Source organism: Ochotona princeps, chromosome 11, assembly GCF_030435755.1.
Source record: "Ochotona princeps isolate mOchPri1 chromosome 11, mOchPri1.hap1, whole genome shotgun sequence".
In the NCBI taxonomy this organism is placed as follows: Eukaryota; Metazoa; Chordata; class Mammalia; order Lagomorpha; family Ochotonidae; genus Ochotona; species Ochotona princeps.
This window is the reverse complement of record NC_080842.1, coordinates 41008721-41026899: the sequence shown is the minus strand read 5'-3', so window position 1 is coordinate 41026899 and position 18179 is coordinate 41008721. Positions and strand designations below refer to the sequence as shown.

The window sequence follows — 18179 nt, the reverse complement described above, 5'->3', positions numbered from 1 at the left end:
CTGGGAGTGAGCTCATTTCTGTCTCAGTGAACTGCAACAATGTGGCATTCTACGGGTTCCACCCAGGACAGGTCTGGGTAGCCCTCGGATCTGACGGGCAGCAGATCAAGAACTGTAGTGGTTGTATATCAGGTTGTATATTTTGGGCACTGTGGCAATAGCTTTGGGACTGCAGGGCACAATAGTGAACTGCGCATGTGCTGATTTCGCGAGAACTTGCTGAGGTTCATGATAGCACAGATCGCACAGGAAATTAATACTGACTCTGGCAGCGTACCGGTCAAAATAGGTCTGTGTGGCACCCAAACCTAAAGTCCAACAGGTTCCGACAAGATCAGCACCACCAACAACAATTATATAGGACACCTGGTGTCTCTCTAATCCTGGGACCTGCTCCATCCGGAAGTGGGAGAAAGGTTGCAGTGACAACAGTGCATCCTCAGCACGGTATCACAGGAGGTGGAGAGTGGTGAGCCAAGAGCTGGGGCTGTGGAGACCACGGTGGAAATCTGACGTAAGAACCCAGACCTGGAACTCGCTGGAGGTTGTGGCACAAGTGGCTGCAAGCAAAAAGTTATGTACTAACTGCAATAAGTAAAATCGCATTGTAGACCTGTGGGTGACAAAGCTTAGAAACCTGCCCCAAGGAATTCAAGACTCTGCTAACCAGAAGTACAATGAACAAGAGCAAAAGAAGAGACAAAGGCACAATGAATATTACCGAAGACTCCCCTGCAAAGGAGCAAAACGCTGTGCCAACCTCAGAATTAACTGAGGAAGACATCGAGAAAATGGGGCACATAGAATCCGTAAGACTCATTTTTAAAGATTCTGATCAACAATGAGAAGCTCATGCAAGAGTTCAAAGAATTTAAGGAAGCAATAAAGCAAATCAAGGCTGGTATATCAGAAATTAAGAACACAGTAGAGCAAATTAAGAGTACAGTGGAGAGTCTCCAAAATAGAATGAAGAAAGCAGAAGAAAGAATCTCAGAATTGGAAGGTATTTCCTTTCATCAGGGGGAAGCAAACAAAAAGCTGGAAGCAGTGCTGGATCAGGCCAAAAAAAAATATTCAAGAGAGGGCTGCGGGAGAGGACGTCTAGCTCGGATCCCGAACCCAGTCCGCCATGTGCCCATGGCTCATGGCGGGCTGGGCCCGGACATGCCTGGGTGCGGGGCCTGCTTCCTTCTGGGGTGAGTACGCCGAGAGGGGAGGCCTCCGTGACTGGGCATGTCCGGGGCCCACCCACCACCCTCATTGGGTGGTGAACGGGATTGGGGAGGGGCGCAACCTTGGGCCTGCAGGATTAAACCTCCGGCTGCCAGAGGCGAGCCGAGGGCTGCGGGAGAGGACGTCTAGCTCGGATCCCGAACCCAGTCCACCATGTGCCCGTGGCTCATGGCGGGCTGGGCCCGGGCGGCCAGTGAGCCATTTGGCGCCAGGCTGTGCCTGCTGGCCGCCCGGCCGGGGAGCTCTGGGGTATAGGACATCTGAATCGCTGCTGAGATAGCTCTAGAGTGACCCCACTGTTTCTAGGATCTGAGTCAATCCTAAAGATTCCCAATGCCAGTAACTCTTCCTTTGAAGAACTTCCAATCCCTTAATAATGCTGAGCTTTGAACACCTATCAAGTAAAAGATAAGCTCCGGCTTGTCTAGCAGGCTGGCATCTAATGGTCCTCGGAGCAACCATGTGCAGGTGCGTGATTTACGGCTAGGAACGGTCCCAATCTGGGATGCCACAGCTGGGATGAGGTTCCCACCAAGGGATGTATGTGCTGGAATGGGGGCTGCGTTCTATCTAGGAAACAGTTGTAGTCATCCGAGGCACTAGTGTGGGCTGGGATTGGATGCACCAGGCCGGTTCAGATCCCAGCACCATCTGGTGTTATGGAGAAACAGGGTAGATGTGGGACTGACTAGGCTGGGTCTCAATCCCCCTCTGAGCCATGTGTGAGCTGTATGTGGGTATGGACGAGCCATGGCTGGGCTGAAACATCCAACAACAAGAGTCAGAATGGGGTGAAAGCCAGTCAGGAAAAGCCACTGTTCCTGCTAGGACAGGAGGTGAACTGAGTAGGGTTGGCTCAAGGACCCCCTGGCAAGCGCAAGATCTGGCATTGGGAGGGGTTCTGATGGAGGAGCCTGGGCAACTCCTCTGGCAGGACACAGTCCCTGCAGGTAAGCGCAAGAAGCATGATAGGAAACAGCCCAGAATAGGCCATGGAAAGTTTCCCACTGGCATGCATTCGGCATGGGTCAGGAGCAGACCAGGCTGAATCAGTTCATGTCATCCTCTGGCAAATCCGATCACCAGAACAGAGTGTGGAATGGGCCGGGTTTGGTTGCGACAAAACCAGTACACATTATGGAACGCCAGGGCGTGGTTGCCTGTACTGGATTTGAATGCAGCACCCATCCAGCACACGTGAGATCCAGGAAGGGAGGGGCAGAGCTGGCGGGGGGGTTAAGGGGCTGGTCCCCTCGCTGGACAGCCACTCCCACTGGAGAGCGTGGGCTGGGATACAGACACGACTAAGCAAGGCTACAACACCTGTGCGCTGCATGTGGACTAGATCAGGGCCACAGCATCAGCTGGCAGAAGCTGGCACTGGGGACTAATTCTGTCGAGTCAAATCACAGGACCACCTAAATAGTGCATAAACCGGGACAGAGAGACCTGGGAGGGAAAAAGTGGGTTCCCCCTTCTTGGGTCACTATTCCCGTGGGAGGGCATGAAAACTAGGACGGGGGCTGGGATGGCTAGATAGAGAGGCACTCAACAACATCTGTGAGGGCTGGATGGTTGAGTTGGTTAGATAAAACTAAGCTTTAATACCCATTGACAAGTACCAGAGCCAAATGGGATGGGTGACAGACTGGTCTTCTGCTACACATACTGGCAAACCAGGGTAGGGGGCGGTCTGGTGGGGATTATTGTGGGTCGCCCCAACTAGGCTGCAGCTCCCACTGGTTGATGTAAGGGCCAAACCAGACTGGACTGCAACACCCATTGGTTCGAGTGCAACTCGGGACTGAAAACAGAACCAACACAGCAATTGCAACCACCAGCTGATCAGGGTGATGGACTGTGCCGGGCCCTGTGCTTGCTAGAACATACAAGAAACTAATCTGGGAATACCTCAAAGTATCTTTGGAGATCTCCCCACTTGAACTGCTGGACTCAGAATTCTAACCAAGAAAAGACAGAAGACAGAATAGGACAATCATTCATCTCAGCTACATGTTGGCAGCGAAATATGGGACAAATGGAGACTTCATGATGGACCATATCAATCAGTGGACCACCTCATCAAGCGAAACTGGCAGTGACTCATAACTGGAGAACTATTAACTCCACTTGAGCACATATCTCAGAGCATGCCCCACATCCGGGACTTGGGGTGGGCGGGAAACCAGGTGGGGCTTCTCCCTCAATATCCCCCTTTACCTCAGAAACATGATGGAAACAATATGGACATAATAGCATTGCACACCTCCCTATCCCCCTGAACCTTTTTTTTTCTTTTTCTTGTTTTTCCTTCAACTATAGTTAACTATGTAAAGATTGTCAACAACAATACAATAAAATGGATAAAAAAAATATTCAAGAATTGAAAGACACTATTAAGAGGCCAAATCTAAGAGTTATGGGAGTCCCAGAAGGTGCAGAAAGAGAAGTTGAGTTTGCAAATGTATTTAATGAAATAATAAAGGAAAATTTCCCTAATCTGGAGAAAGAATTGGGAAACAAGTTCCAGTAGGGGCACAGAGCTCCCAACAGGCTTGATCAAAAGCGATCTTCACCATGACATATGATAATCAAGCTCTCTTCAATCGAACATAAGGAAAAGATCCTTAAATGTGCACGTGAAAAAAATCAATTGACATATAAAGGAATGCCAATTAAGCTCACAGGAGATCTCTCACAGGAAACTCTACAGGCAAGAAGAAAATGGAGTGACATATTCCAGATTCTAAAAGAAAAAAATTGTCAGCCTAGGATAACATATCCAGCAAAGCTTTCTTTTGTCTTTGAAAATGAAATAAAATTCTTCCACAATAAAGAAAAGCTAAAAGAATTTGCCTGTTCCAAACCTGCCCTACAAATGATACTTCAAGAAGTTCTCTTGACAGAAAAGAGGAATAGCACCTACCAAAACCAAAGGCAAATGTGAAGAACATCCCAGTAAAATGACAACAGAAGACTAAACCAATGAACAACCCATTCCTAAAATGACAGGACCAAAGTAACACCCATGTATATTAAACTCTGAATGTAAATAGCTTAAGCTCAATTAAACGTCATAGATTAGTAGAATGGATTAAAAAACAAAACCCATCTGCTTATTGTCTGGAGGAGACACACTTCAACAAAGATCAGCGGAAACTATCGCATGGGTTTTGTTTTCTGTTGTTTTCATCTCTTCAAAACACTTTCTTCTGATTAAATCATTCAATGACTCGTAGATCATGAAGTGGCATCATTTTCTTCAAGAAGGTTCTTGATTTTCATTTCTTCAGCTACACATTAGTCATTTAATAGCATGTTATTCAACTTCTTCATGTTGTTAATTTCTTTTCTCTCCCTGATGTTGATTTTGTTTTGTGGCTGTTCATTTAAGGGGATGTATAGTAGCCGTGTAATGGAGACTGTCATATCTAGTAACATGCCATTTAACTTCAGGCATTGTAAATTTCTATTTTTCTTTCTATTGTTGATTTTGTATCATGACTTTTCATTTAAGGGGATGTTTAGTAGCTGTGATGGAAACTGTCATATCTAGTAACATGTCATTTAACTTCATGGCATTGTAAATTTCTTCTTTCTGTTGTTGATTTTGAATCATGACTTTTCATTTAAGGAGATGCACAGTAGCTGCGAAATTGAGACTAACATTCAGATGTGAGGATATAGTGTGGTATGCGTTTCTACTTCCAGACAAAGATGGACTTACAATGAAACTGTTTACTATATCTTGACAATAGGATTCTGGACTCTCTGCCATTGTCAATGCCCGCAATGATGGACATATGACTGAGTGTGAAGAACTATATGTTAGTAATGATATAGAGGAACTGGGGGGAGGGAACTGGGGAGGGGATAAGGGAATATTAAACTGTATTATAAAATAATAACAACAATAATAAAATGTATTAAAAAAAAAGAAACATGGATATGCAGAGAGGAGGAGAGACAGAGGAAGATCTTCCGTCCGATGGTTCGCTCCCCAGGTGAGTACAACGACCGGAGCTATGCCGACCAGGAGCCAGGAGCTCTTCTGGGTCTCCCATGTGAGTGCAGGGTCCCAAGGATTTGGGCCATCCTCGACTGCTGTCCCAGGCCACAAGCAGGGAGCTGGATGGGAAGTGGGGCTGCCAGGATTAGAACCGGTGACCATATGGGATGCCAGCGTGTGCAAGGCGAGGACTTTAGCCACTATGCTATCGCACCGGACTCCTTTTAAATGTTTTAAAAATATATATTTATTTGAAAGCTAAATGATAGATATCCATCTTCCATCTGTTGATTTCCTCTATAGAATACCTATCATAGGCAGGCTTGGGTCAGGCTGAATGAAGCCAGGAGCCAAAAATTCTGTCTAGTTCTCCTATGTGGGGGTTCAAGCCCCAAATACCTGAGCTACTATCTGCCTACCAGGGTGTGTGTTACTAGAAAGCTGGATAAAAAAGTGGAGTTGCAGGCCTAGTGCGATGGCTCAGTTGGCTAATCCTCCACTTCTAAGCACTGGGATCCAGTGCGGGCTCCAGAGGACAAATAACTCCCATGTGAGGTTGGCCACATGGTTAGGAACCCAAGGACTTGGGCATCACCTACTGCTTCCCAGGCTCATTAGCCAGAATCTGAATCAGAAAGTTCGGAGGAGCTGGGACTCAAAACTAGGTTCCCCACTGTGGGGCACAGGTATCTCAGATGGTGGCGCAACCCTTGCTCACCATGCCCGCTTACTTGGAGCAATTGTAGCTCTCCCATCTTGCTCGTGGGAATGCAGAATGGTACCTACATGTGGGAACAACAATTTGACTAAATTTCTTAAAAAGTTAAATAAATTAAATATATGTCTGGGTGTAAAGATATGACCCAACATGATTTACTTGGAAGTACCAAAGATAAGTTAATGGAAAGTTGTACACAAAGACTTTCTTGAATGTTCATAGGATGCAATTAATAATAGCCCCAATCTGGAAACAAGCCAAATTCCTGTTAGCTGGCCAATGGAAAAGCCAAATACCATATGGCATAAAAAAAAGGGGGAAATATGCTAGCATGCTTTGCATGATTAAACTTCAAACATGCAAAGTGAAAGATGCCAAGTATAAAAGACTTTACATTTTGCTTCCATTTGTATGAAATACCTAGAGAAGATGAAGATAGAAAGCAGATGAGAGTGGCTGGGCCTATGGCCTTGGATATGTTGTTATCAGACATGATGGAGCCTTTTTGGGGATGGAAATGTTCTAAACCTGGATTTTGGTGGTGGTTTCACAAGTCTTTGACTTTACTGAGAGTTATTGAATTGTACATTTTGTGTCACGAAATCTGAGATATATAAATTAATACTTCAATAAAACTGTTAGAACTACATAAAGATGTAGTTTTCATACCTTTTAATACTGCTGAGTTTTCTAAAACATGAAAGGTGTCACTGTTAGTGGAGTTGAGGTTTTTAAAAGTGCTTGCTCCTCTGTGCTTTTGAATACATGACTTCCTTGCAGCCTCAGCAGCTAGTCTGTTGGCTGATTCACACAGAGGCTGAGGAAGCATGCTGTGTCCTGAGGAGGTGAGTGGGATTCAAGAGCCCTTCTTCATCTAATGTGGACATTTCCTTGATACAGGGTTTTCTGTTGCTCTTGTGGGTTTAATTCTTCTCTGATTCTCAAAATATTTCTAAAGCTTTGCCTTTTTAATTTTTAAAAGATTTTTTTTTTTTATTACAAAGTCAGATATACAGAGAGGAGGAGAGACAGAAAGGGAAGATCTTCCATCTGATGATTCACTCCCCAAGTGAGCGCAACGGCCGGCCGGTGCTGCGCTGATCCGAAGCCAGGATCCAGGAACCTCCTCCAGGTCTCCCATGTGGGTGCAGGGTCCCAAAGCTTTAGGCTGTCCTCGACTGCTTTCCCAGGCCACAAGCAGGGAGCTGGATGGGAAGTGGAGCTGCCAGGGTTAAAACCGGCGCCCATATGGGAACCTGGGGCGTTCAAGGTGAGGACTTTAGCAGCTAGGCCACGCTGCCGGGCCCAGCTTTGCCTTTTTTTTAAAAAAAATTATTTATTGAAAGGCAGAGTTACAGAGAGAGCTTGAGAGAGCTTGGGAGAGCTTGGGAGAGTTTGAGAGAAAGAGAGTGAATGGGAGGCAGGAACCAGGAAGTTCATCCAAGTCTCCCATATCGGTTCATGGGCCCAGGCATTTGGACTGTCTTCTGCTTTTCACTGATCATAAACAGCAAGCTGGATTGTACATGGAGCAGCCCAGACTCAAACTCGGGCCCACATGGGATGTTGGCATTGCAGGCTGTGACTTAACTTGCTGGATTTAAACACAGTGCTGGCCTCAACATGTTTTTCAATGTTTCACTTTTTTTAAACCTCAGTACAGATTTACGTGCATAAGCGATCATCCTTCTCCATCATTCTCCTCCTGTTTCCCTATATCCCCCTCTTATTATTTGTCCCCAAACTATTACAATGACATAGTCATTTATTTCACTGTTACAGGCTTAATACCATGGCATTACAACATAGGAAAAGGAAGAAAATAAAGTAACATAATGTAAAAATAGAATTTAAAATAATAATGGGAATTTATCATTTGGGAATAAAAACACATACTATATACAACTGCTATTCCCAGTATGCACATCTCCCTAGTAGAGTTTATAGTTTGTGTGTGTGTTCTGTGTATTATTTGCTGTGTATCGGAACATATAATACTTGTCGTTTTGTGATTGACTCATTTCACTGAGCATAATGGTTTCCAGCTGAGACCATTTTGTTGCAGATGCTTAGATTTTATTCTCTTTATGGCTGAGTGATATTCCATGGAGTAAATGTATCCTGTTTTCTTTATCTATTGATTTGATAATGGGCATCTGGATTGTTTCCATATCTTAGCTATAGGGAATTGCACTGTTACAAACATAAGCTATAGGTACCTCTTTTGTATGCAGATTTCATTTTGTTTGGATCCATTCCCAGGAACAGAATGGCCGAATCATATAATAGCTCTATGATCAACTGTCTGAGGAATCTCCATACTGACTTGTATAATCCATCGGATTAGGGTAGCTTGCCCCTCCCAAGCCAACAATGATTGTTTGTTGATTGCTGTGTGTAGGCCGTTCGCACTAGAGTTAGGTGAAACCTCATTGTGGCTTTTATGTGCATTTCCCTGTTGAAGAACCTGAATATTTTTTTCATATCTGTTAGCCCTTGATTTATCTTTTGAAAAATATCTCTTCATGTCCCTTACCCATTTCTTAACTGAACTGCTTATTTTGCAGTTACTGAGTTTTTGAATTCTAGCTGTTGTGTATTTTGCGAATATTTTCTCCCATTTTGTTGGTTGTCTCTTCACTTTATTGACTACTTTCCTTGCAGTTCAGAGGCTTCTTAGCTTGATGTGGTCCTATTTGTTTATTTTTGCTTTCATTGCCTATGCTTTTGGCATCATTTCTAAGAGATCTTTGCTTTTGTCTGCTTTTGCTTTTGTCTTGCATCGTTTTCCCAGTTGTTTTCCTAAGTGATTTGATGGTGTCAGGCTGTATGTTTAGAACCTTGATCTATTTAGAGTTGATTTCTGTATCAGGTAAAAGGTAGAGCAGTCTTGTTTCCTACTTCTGCAGGCATATATCCAGTTTCCTCAGCACCATTCCTTTTTTTTTTTTTTAAAGATTTATTATTATTTTTTTTTATTACAAAGTCAGATATACGGAGAGGAGGAGAGACAGAGAGGAAAATCTTCCATCTGATGATTCATTCCCCAAGTGAGCGCAACGGCCGGTGCTGCGCCGACCCGAAGCTGGGAACCAGGAACCTCTTCCGGGTCTCCCACGTGGGTGTAGGGTCCCAAAGCTTTGGGCCATCCTCGACTGCTTTCCCAGGCCACAAGCAGGGAGCTGGATGGGAAGTGGAGCTGCCAGGATTAAAACCGGCACCCATATGGGATTCCGGTGCATTCTAGGTGAGGACTTTAGCTGCTAGGCCACGCCAAAGGACCCCCTCAGCACCATTTCTTAAAGAGTATCGTTTCTCCCTGGATTGATTGCAGTTTGTTTGTCAACAGTTAATTGGTTATAGATGTGCAGGTTCTGGGATTTCTAGTCTGTCTTTTGTCCTTAGCTCTGTTCTGTGCCAGTATAGGCTGTTTGGATGACCACTGCCCTGTAGTACATCCTGTAGTCTGGTGTTGGGTTGCCGCCAGCTTTGTTTGTATTGTTTGATGGTTTAGCTGTTTGAGATCTCTTGCATTTCGAAAATTTTCTTTTTTGAGGATTCAAAATATTACCACTTTCTGATGCTAGGCTCAATCATATCCTTCATACTTTTCTTCTTTCTGTGATTTGATCCTTTTCTTTCAATTAATGCCCAAGGCATTCATTTATTAAATTTTCATTTTCTGTCATTTTTTTGCCTCCTCAAATTATTGACAAATGTGGTGAAAGTGTGTGTTATAATAACTATACCATGAGGGCCAGGTGTCTTTTATTGTTTTTTTAATGATTTAGCTAGAAAAATTAACTGATTTTTTTTTTTTTAGTTGACCAAAGTAGATTGTTTAAGTCTATGCGGTTAGAAAGTAAATCCACATCTGTTTTTGCAGAGAAGAGAATGATAGTAATAATGCATTTAAAATTAAATTCCATTTAAATGTTTACAGTGAACATTTTATATTCGTCTGGTCATTTCTTTATCAGGATTTTAAAATAGTTTTTCCAATGCCTTGTTTCTAATGTTTTGTTTTCAGGTATATTTAGCATTGTTCTAATATTTTTTATTTTTCTTATTTTCCTGCCTAAGTACATACATCTGTACCATATATTATGAAACTTCCTTTAATGAACAACAAGGGTGTGCAGTTTATTAGTAATTTTGTCTATGAGCTTGAAATAGGGGAAGTGGCTGACTGTGTTAGTGCCCTGTATTTGCTACATTTTAATAGTACCCAGCATTTGCATGTACGCTTTGGATCAGGAAGATACTAGTGTGAATCCTAATTTTGCTACCACCAGCTGTGTTAATTACTGAGTGCTAATTGCCTCAGGTGCCAAACAAGGATAATACCTCTTTAGGGTAGGAATGTGAGAGGTGATGAATGTAATGTACTCAGCGTGGTGCTTGGTGCTCAGTTATTATTCCGTAAGACTGGTTCTCCATTAAGCTTATGTTTAAATGATTCTTAGTGAGACTAGCCCACATCCAATGTGCTGTAGGCTCCCCTTTGCTCCATGTGAGTGGAACGTCGGGACGGTGGTGTGCCTGAGTATCAGCATGGGTTTGCCTTGTTGTTGAGCTTTGCTAGGTTGGGCTGAGGTATCCTACTCCTAAGCTCTGACCTTTCTGGGCTCCATAGGCATTGCCCATGGTGTTCACATACCTCCTAGAGCGCTTCCTGCTGTGGTTGGTGTAACCTGGATGCCTGCATGTGCTGGGCAAGCTCTGGGGCTCATTCGGCACACACTGACTTCTCTTGTGGTCCTTCCTGCCTCTTGATTTTTCTCTCACATTAAAAAAAAAGATTATTTGAAAGAGTTACAGAGTGGGCACAAAGAGATCTTTCATCTGACAGCTCTCTCCTAAATGGCCCCATCTGCGGAAGCTGTGCTGTTCCAAAACTAGGAGCCAGGAGCTTCTAATGGGTCTACTGCATGGTGGTAATTGCCTGAGTACTTGGGCCATCCTTTTCCATGTCATTAGCAGGTAATTGGATTGGAAGTGGAGCATCCAGGACTTGAACCAGTGCCCATATGAGATGCTAGCTTTGCAGGTGGTAGCTTTACCTCTGCTGTGCCACAATGCTGACCTGTGGAGTGACACCATTTGCCCAGCCAAAGAGGAAGGGGGAATTTATACAGATGCTTGCGTTTTTTTCCACTGTGTCTTCCTTCTTGTCTGAAAATTCTGGTGGCTCAGCATCTTCAGATCTCTGCTGCGCACAGGCTCCAGGCTCTAACTTGCCTGCCTCCTTTCTGTACCATGGTCTGGAAAGTTTTGCTAGCTGAGAAAGCTGGGCAGCTGCAGGATCCATTTAACTTCTCCTCCTCTCTGGGATCATCTTATCCCATTGTTATTTATTAGCAGAATACATGCACCTTGTGTCTTCTGTCCAGTCTTTTTTCTGTTTATAGCAGGAGAGCTAACCCAGTTACTCTGTCATAGCTGGGGTTTGGGACTCAGGTCAAATGCCTTGTTGAACTTTGGTGAGAAGTGTGGCTTTTGTGCAAAGTAGAGGAAAGTGAGTTCTCTGGCCAAACCAGTTAGGAAAAGCCACCCTTGGAGCTGCCCCAGCCTTAGGAAAAGCAAATAGTACCTTTTTCTTTGAATCCTTTCCTTTCCTTGGACCAGTTAGCACCCACCTGTGCCCAGTACATCAGTGCAGGACACCAACCAAATCACTGTGTGCCAAAGCCAGATGGCCTCGCTTTACTTGGTTTATTGCTTCCTCCAATAGTATGTAATATGTCAGTTGCTGAAAGGGAAGTGACTATCCTAGAACACCTTTTGACACCGTGTTTGTATCTTGTATGTTGACGAAAATTTTCCGAAAAATATTTTTTCTGTTTTCCTTTTTGAAAAGGTGGTTGAGTAAATCTGGTAAAAAGGACAAGGACATGGAGAAAGGTCTTTTCTCTTACTTTATTTTGTAAAGAAAAAGTCAGAATTCATTGTAATAGCTGAAGACCCACAATTTCCTCATGGGTTTTCATTACCTTGAAACAAATGTTTCCAACCTGCCATAAGCTTTTTGTTTCTATAAAACTAACCAAGAAAAAAGAGCCCTGCAAATCCTTGGGAAGAGGGCATTTTTTTTTTTTCCAATTTTTGATGATGTTTACATAGTTGATTAGGGTGAGAAGGATCGAGGTTTAGGGAAAAGTGGATGTGATCCTTGTTTCCAAATTTTCTATTTCTTCTTGGTTTTGGGGGAAAGGAAGAGATAAGGGGAGGAGCTGTACCGAGCCTTCCAATTGCCCCAGTACCCTGGGATGGGGAATGGCCACCCAATATCAACCCGGGTTCCCGATGTGCCACACACTCCAAGGGTTCTGCCCACATGCTTTTGATAGGTCTGAAATGCTCTCAATCTCACTGATCCAGGGATGAGGAAACCCTTTCAATGTCTATAGGCTGTCATAGTTGAACTTAATGTCTCCATTCGACCAGATTTTTGCTGTCATTATTTGGCGCTGGGATAGTTGTCCAATTTTTTCTACTCTCCATTCTCTGCTATTGTACCAGGTGTCCTCTGTAGTCCACAGTGGACTGCCATATCCTCCATGTGCATTAGGGCCTGCTATCTACTGCTACATCTTTTCCACTGAGGAGGACTAGTTGTTGAGGCAGACCCAAGGACCCATTCCAGGAGACGCAGGACCCACTGGACCCCTACTCCTGGGGCTCATGGACCTAGCACCCACCATGCAGTAAAGCCCAGGGACTCAGACCAGGCAAACCAGGTTCAACTGGAGCACCCGTCCCTGGGGCTCACGGACCCTGCACCTACTGTGCAAGCAGCCCAGGGACTTGGAACAGGGAAACTAGGCCTGACTGGACCCTCTACCCCTGGGGCTCACGGACCCTGCCAGCTCTGGGAAGAGTATATTTTCTTGGGGTCATTATTTGTGCTAGTAAGGCTAGAAGGAAATGGTAGTTGGCGTTACCTACCTGAGAAAAAAATCAGAATGCATTTTTGCTCTTGTCCCCAGGTGATCATTTCCTCCATCTTCATTCATTCATTGCCAGCGACACTGAAGTCCATAGTTCTGCTTTTAAAACTTTTTTAAACTTTCCAAGTTTATTAATGTAAAGAGTCTGTTTCACAGATAACAGTTCTAAGAAGGTAACCATACTTCTCTCCCTCCCTCAGTTCACCCCCCTTTTTTTTTCTTTTCTTTCGCAATAACATGCTTTCAGTTTACCTTTTTAGCACAGGCTTGATGTGCTGTTAACCATAATATTCAGCAAGTAAGAAGTAGAAAGACTATTTTGCAGGAGTATAGACAAGGGCTACAAACAGTCATAAGTTGTCAACTTCAGTCTTTATTTTCCCATGTAACTTTTATTTATATGCATATGTTACATCCCCAGGAAAGGAATCCCAGGATTTTCCCTCCTGTTAGTTTTCGTCTTGCATCTTCATGGTCCATGATGCCAGCTGAGGTTGTCAGTACGATGACACCACACTGGCAGGATGGGAGCAGGTTATTCTGTCATTTTTCTGGATCTTTCAGTGGCACGTGAAATCTGGGGCTGATCACTTTGGCTAACCTGCTGTGAGATTCACAACAATTTCTCCAGCTGTGTAATCATCAGTGATTTCAAATTTGCCAAGGTAGCCATGCTTCATGCTCACGGTGCAGAAGCGGATGACTTTGGAGTACGGCCTCTCCTCTTGGCATTGTTGTTCTTCAGAGCATCGGCCAGGACATTCCCGTGTGTCATCGTGGTGGCATGGAAAGGTGGCAGAAAGAGTGTCAGTTTCATTATTAAAACTTTTTTGTATTCTGTATTAACTTCTACAAATCAGAAAATATATTTGTCTTTTGGAACTGGCTTATTTCACTAAGCATATGGGCTCCAGTTGTATCCATTTTGTTGCAAGACAGGATTTCTTTCTTTTTTAATGGCTGAGTAGTATTCCATCTTGTCTGTATGTGTATAGATATGCTATGTTTTCTTTGTTCAGTTATCAGTTGATTGTCATTAGGGGTTATTTCATACCTTAGCTATTGTAAATGTTCCTCTTTGCAGTGCAGGGATGGGGAACGTCTGACCACAGTCTGCCAGATCATTTGGTTTGACCCTGCAAAGGAAACCTCAGGAGGAACTTGAAGTTCAATAAATACATAATAAGTGCAGGATACTTTTTAAGTTGATAATTTCGAATAGTGAATTTCGATAAATGTATGGCGGCTAGTTTTTAAGTTGATAGTTTCGTATAGCCTGCAAATGATGTTATAAAAATCCAAATAACCCTTGGCAAAAAAAAAGTTTTTCCTCCCCTGCTCTAGAACAGTGGACTTACTGCATTGTATGTTCTCTGGGAGGGCATTTGTAATTTACGTGTTTAGGGTCATCTACTGCATGACAGACCTGTGAACTTTTACCATCTTATTTTAAGTGGTAGCTTCTTCCCTTCCTCCCTCCCTTCCTTCCTCTTTTCCATTGGAGCCCCTAGACTCCCTACCTCATGTCTGGATTCTGGATCTCCTGCTTATAGTGAAGACACCAAACTCCCTCCCCTCTTTTGAAGATTTATTTTATTTGAAACAGATTTTCCATCCACTGATTTACTCCTTACAGTGACCTGGGCTATGCCAGGCTGAATTCCATCCACATCTCCCATGTTTGTGGTAGAACTCCAAGCATTTGTGCCATCTTCTGCTCATTTGCCAGGTACAATAGCAAGGAGCTGAATTTGAAGTGGAACAGTTGGGACTTGTATCTGTGCCCATTTGGGATGCCGGTGTCTCAGGCTATAACCACACCACAGCACCAGCTCCTACAGTTCTAGCTTTGATTTGATTTTATAGCTATTCATTTTGATGTTACTGCTGTAAATGACATTTGTGTTGAGGATTCTTGTTTAGGATTTGACAGCCAGGAGTATGTGTTGGAATGTTAAAGTAGAATGTTATGCAGTTGGACAGGCTGAATCTTTAGTAAAGCCCTCATAGGATTATAATAGCTCTCTGTTATGTTCTTGGGGCTTGGATTTGGAAATAGTGTCATTGTTGCTGAGAATTTTTGTGAAATGTCGGTGGTTTCTTTAATTCCAAAAAGAAAATGCACTCTGCTTTCTCTTTCAATGGCTGGAATTTTAAACTCCTCTGCCTGCTGGGCCTGATAGGAGACAAGAGTCTTACAAATCTAGCCAGTGTTGTTTTGTGGGAATTTAGGCCCATGTGTCTAGATCTTTTGGATTTTCAAGAGAATTTTAAAATTTCTCATTTGAAAGATGGAAAGGCAGAGAGGATACACACACACACACACACACACACACACACAGAGCAGAGGAAGAGAGATTTACCGATCCATCTAATGATCATTAAATCATTAAATGTCTGTAACAGCTAGGGCTTGTCCAGACCAAAGCCAGGCACCTGGGATGCTATCCAGGTCTTACATGAATGGCATGAACCCAAATGCTTGAGCCCTCATGTGCTGCTTTCCTAGGCACATGATTTGGAAATTGGATAAGAAGAAGAGGAGCTGCGACTCAAATCTACACTCCAATATTGGAGGCAGGCATCCGAAGTAGCAGCTTAAGCCACTGTACCACACCGCCTTTCCCTGATATTTCTTACATGAACAAGACATCCCACTTCCAGGAACACCGAGTCACCCTCTGAAGAGACCTGGAGTAGGTCTGCTGCTTACTGGCTTGTGTGAGCCCTCCCAGCCCTGATGATGGGTAGTCCTAACTTTAAGCTGTTTGTTTTCAATTTGTGGATGTATTATTTTCATGGGTAGATTTTAAATCCCTTTAACTCTTGATTGCTGTTCTCCAAACATAGGCGTCTTTTATCAGTGATGCTATTAAAATGTATTCTTGAAAATTAAAGATAAAAATTCCAGATGTTGGGGAAAGAATGAATGGGGTTTGTAATGAATGCTATTTGTATTTTTTTCAGAGTTGGCCAGATAAGCAAAAATTGGGAAGCTTCCATCTTTAGTCAGATCAGCACTTTTTTCTTTTGTGGAAAACACATTGGGGGAGGGGTGACAAAAAATAAACAGTGATCACCACACAGATTGTTGTTTGGTTGCTGGTACCACCAGCTAAGTTCAGAAGAGCAACAATATCATTACGTAGTATGGCTGTAGTAGAATGAGCTCTTTGTGATACGTACATCTGTTACAGAGCACCCTGGAATGAGATCTTGTTAAAACAGATGCCGAGTATTTCTGGTTGTAAAGAGTTCAACAAAGTAAACAAATCTTTAGAATTAAAAGAGGTGATGATATTTGGATTTACTGTTTGACTTTGGTGATTGACAGCAGTAATTAATTTGTCAGTCATTACTGTGTGGACACTTCTAAAGGTGTGATTTATCTGAAAGGCAGATTTACAGAGAGAGGGAGAGGTTAAGAGGAGTTCGTCGATGCAGTGGTTTACATCCCAAATAACCATAGTGGCCAGAGCTGAGCTGACCCAAAGCCAGGAGCTTCTTCCCGGTCTCCCACATGAATGCCAGGGCTCAAGGATTTGAATCAGCCTCTGCTGCTTTTCTAGGCCATCAGCAGGGAGTTGGACTGGAAGTGAAGCTGCCGGGAAATGAACCAGCGCCTATATGGGATGTTAGAGCCATAAAAGAAACTTAGCCTACTATGCCACGGCACTGGCCCCACACTGTTTCATGTTTTACCCATAAATAAATGATACTGTGTGGTTTAATTTTGGACCTGGTGTTTGTTTTATTTTTTGTTAAGGTTAGAAGCAGTAATGAAATAGCCAAAGATCACCAATTTTTAAAATAAATTGTCTTCACTAAACCTTCACATTTTAGCAGTTTATAGGTTAGGAATATAATTTGACTTTTACAGTACAGTTTGTGATTTAAATGAAAAGGCAGCACATGATGAGAGTGTGCTTACATAGTCTTCAGGGATGCACCTCTGCAACACACTTGTTTACAGCCACGGGAAGACAGACATGTGGCAGTGGGACATCCTGGTGGTCATCATTCTGACCATGTGATGGGAATTTGTCCCCTCAGCTTTGAGACAGGGTCATCAGATGCCTCCTGGTAGGGTGTGCTGAGAAGAGCATGGCATTACCGCTCAGTGGTGCTTGCCAGCATATACTGCCTGAATGTAGTCCCGAAGACACGCATTGGGGAAGTCCAGGTTGACGGACAGTTGGTACAGTAAGTGACCAGTACTTTTCAAGTGTCAGTTATGAGTCACCAAGGACCTCATGTTGTAGCAGGAAAGATATATCTACATGTGACACATGGTCCTGCACTGGAGGAAGGACATTTGTACAGTTGACTGAAGTAGGATAAGGTTGATTATAGACTATAGATTTAATAGATTAATAGTTTAATTAGATTAATAGTTTGATAGATTAATCTAGTAATAGATTAATAATTAATAGATTAATAGAGTAATAGTTAATGGCTAATTTCTCCCTTTAAAAAAGGCACTTATTTCAAAGAATGACAGGAAGAGAGTTCAAGACTGAGATCTTCCATTTGCTGGTTCACTCCTTTAATGCCCATAATAACCAGGGGTGACCAGGCCAAAGTCAGGAACTCAGAAGTCCAACCAGGTTTCCCATGTGGGTGGTGGGAACACAAGTACTTCCAGCTGCATTGGCAGGAAACTGGATTGGAAGTCCAAAGTAGCTGGGACTCAAATTAGAAATATGGCTTTGGTCATTTTATGTGTGGTTGTACAGGACACAAACATTTGAGAGAGCTTGGGGAAGAGTATGCAGAAATTCTTTGTGCTATTTTGGGGCATTTGTTTTGGTAAGCTTGAAAGTTGAATTCCATAGTGAAGTTAAACAACAACGGCAATAACAAGAGTAACTCTGACTCAGCCGAGACATTAAGACTGTAATGGGTGTGCTTTGAGTTACCTCCTAGTTGGTCAGGAGCTGATTTTCTGTTTCCTGAATCTGTAGTATGTGAGTAGCTGAGGGTTCTCAGGATGAGGGAGGAATGGCTGTATTGAGTTTCAAGAACATTTTCAAAAGGTTTTGTTTAATTAACTGATTTACTTATTTCTGGACAGAGCTGAAATTACATCTTTGGGTGTCCCCTGGTCGTGCAGGTTATTTGAGCTTTTACTATTGTAGCCAACAGAATCCCTCATTGGAAAGCTAGCATGGTAATGAATTCTTTGGATTGTTTCTGGTTTTGTTATGTCTGAGTCCAGCTGATTCTCATGGTTTTTTCTGTGTCATGTATTGTTGTATTTCATATTGTG

The 18179-nt window shown here is 43.2% G+C and overlaps 1 protein-coding gene and 1 pseudogene across 1 annotated transcript in view; one reads left to right on the top strand and one right to left on the bottom strand.

The window, feature by feature from the left end:
• Positions 1 to 18179, top strand: part of KIF13B (kinesin family member 13B) — a 181148-nt gene that overhangs the window by 44833 nt on the left and 118136 nt on the right. The window lies entirely within an intron of this gene.
• LOC105942597 (small ribosomal subunit protein uS8-like) lies at positions 11728 to 13773 on the bottom strand (annotated as a pseudogene).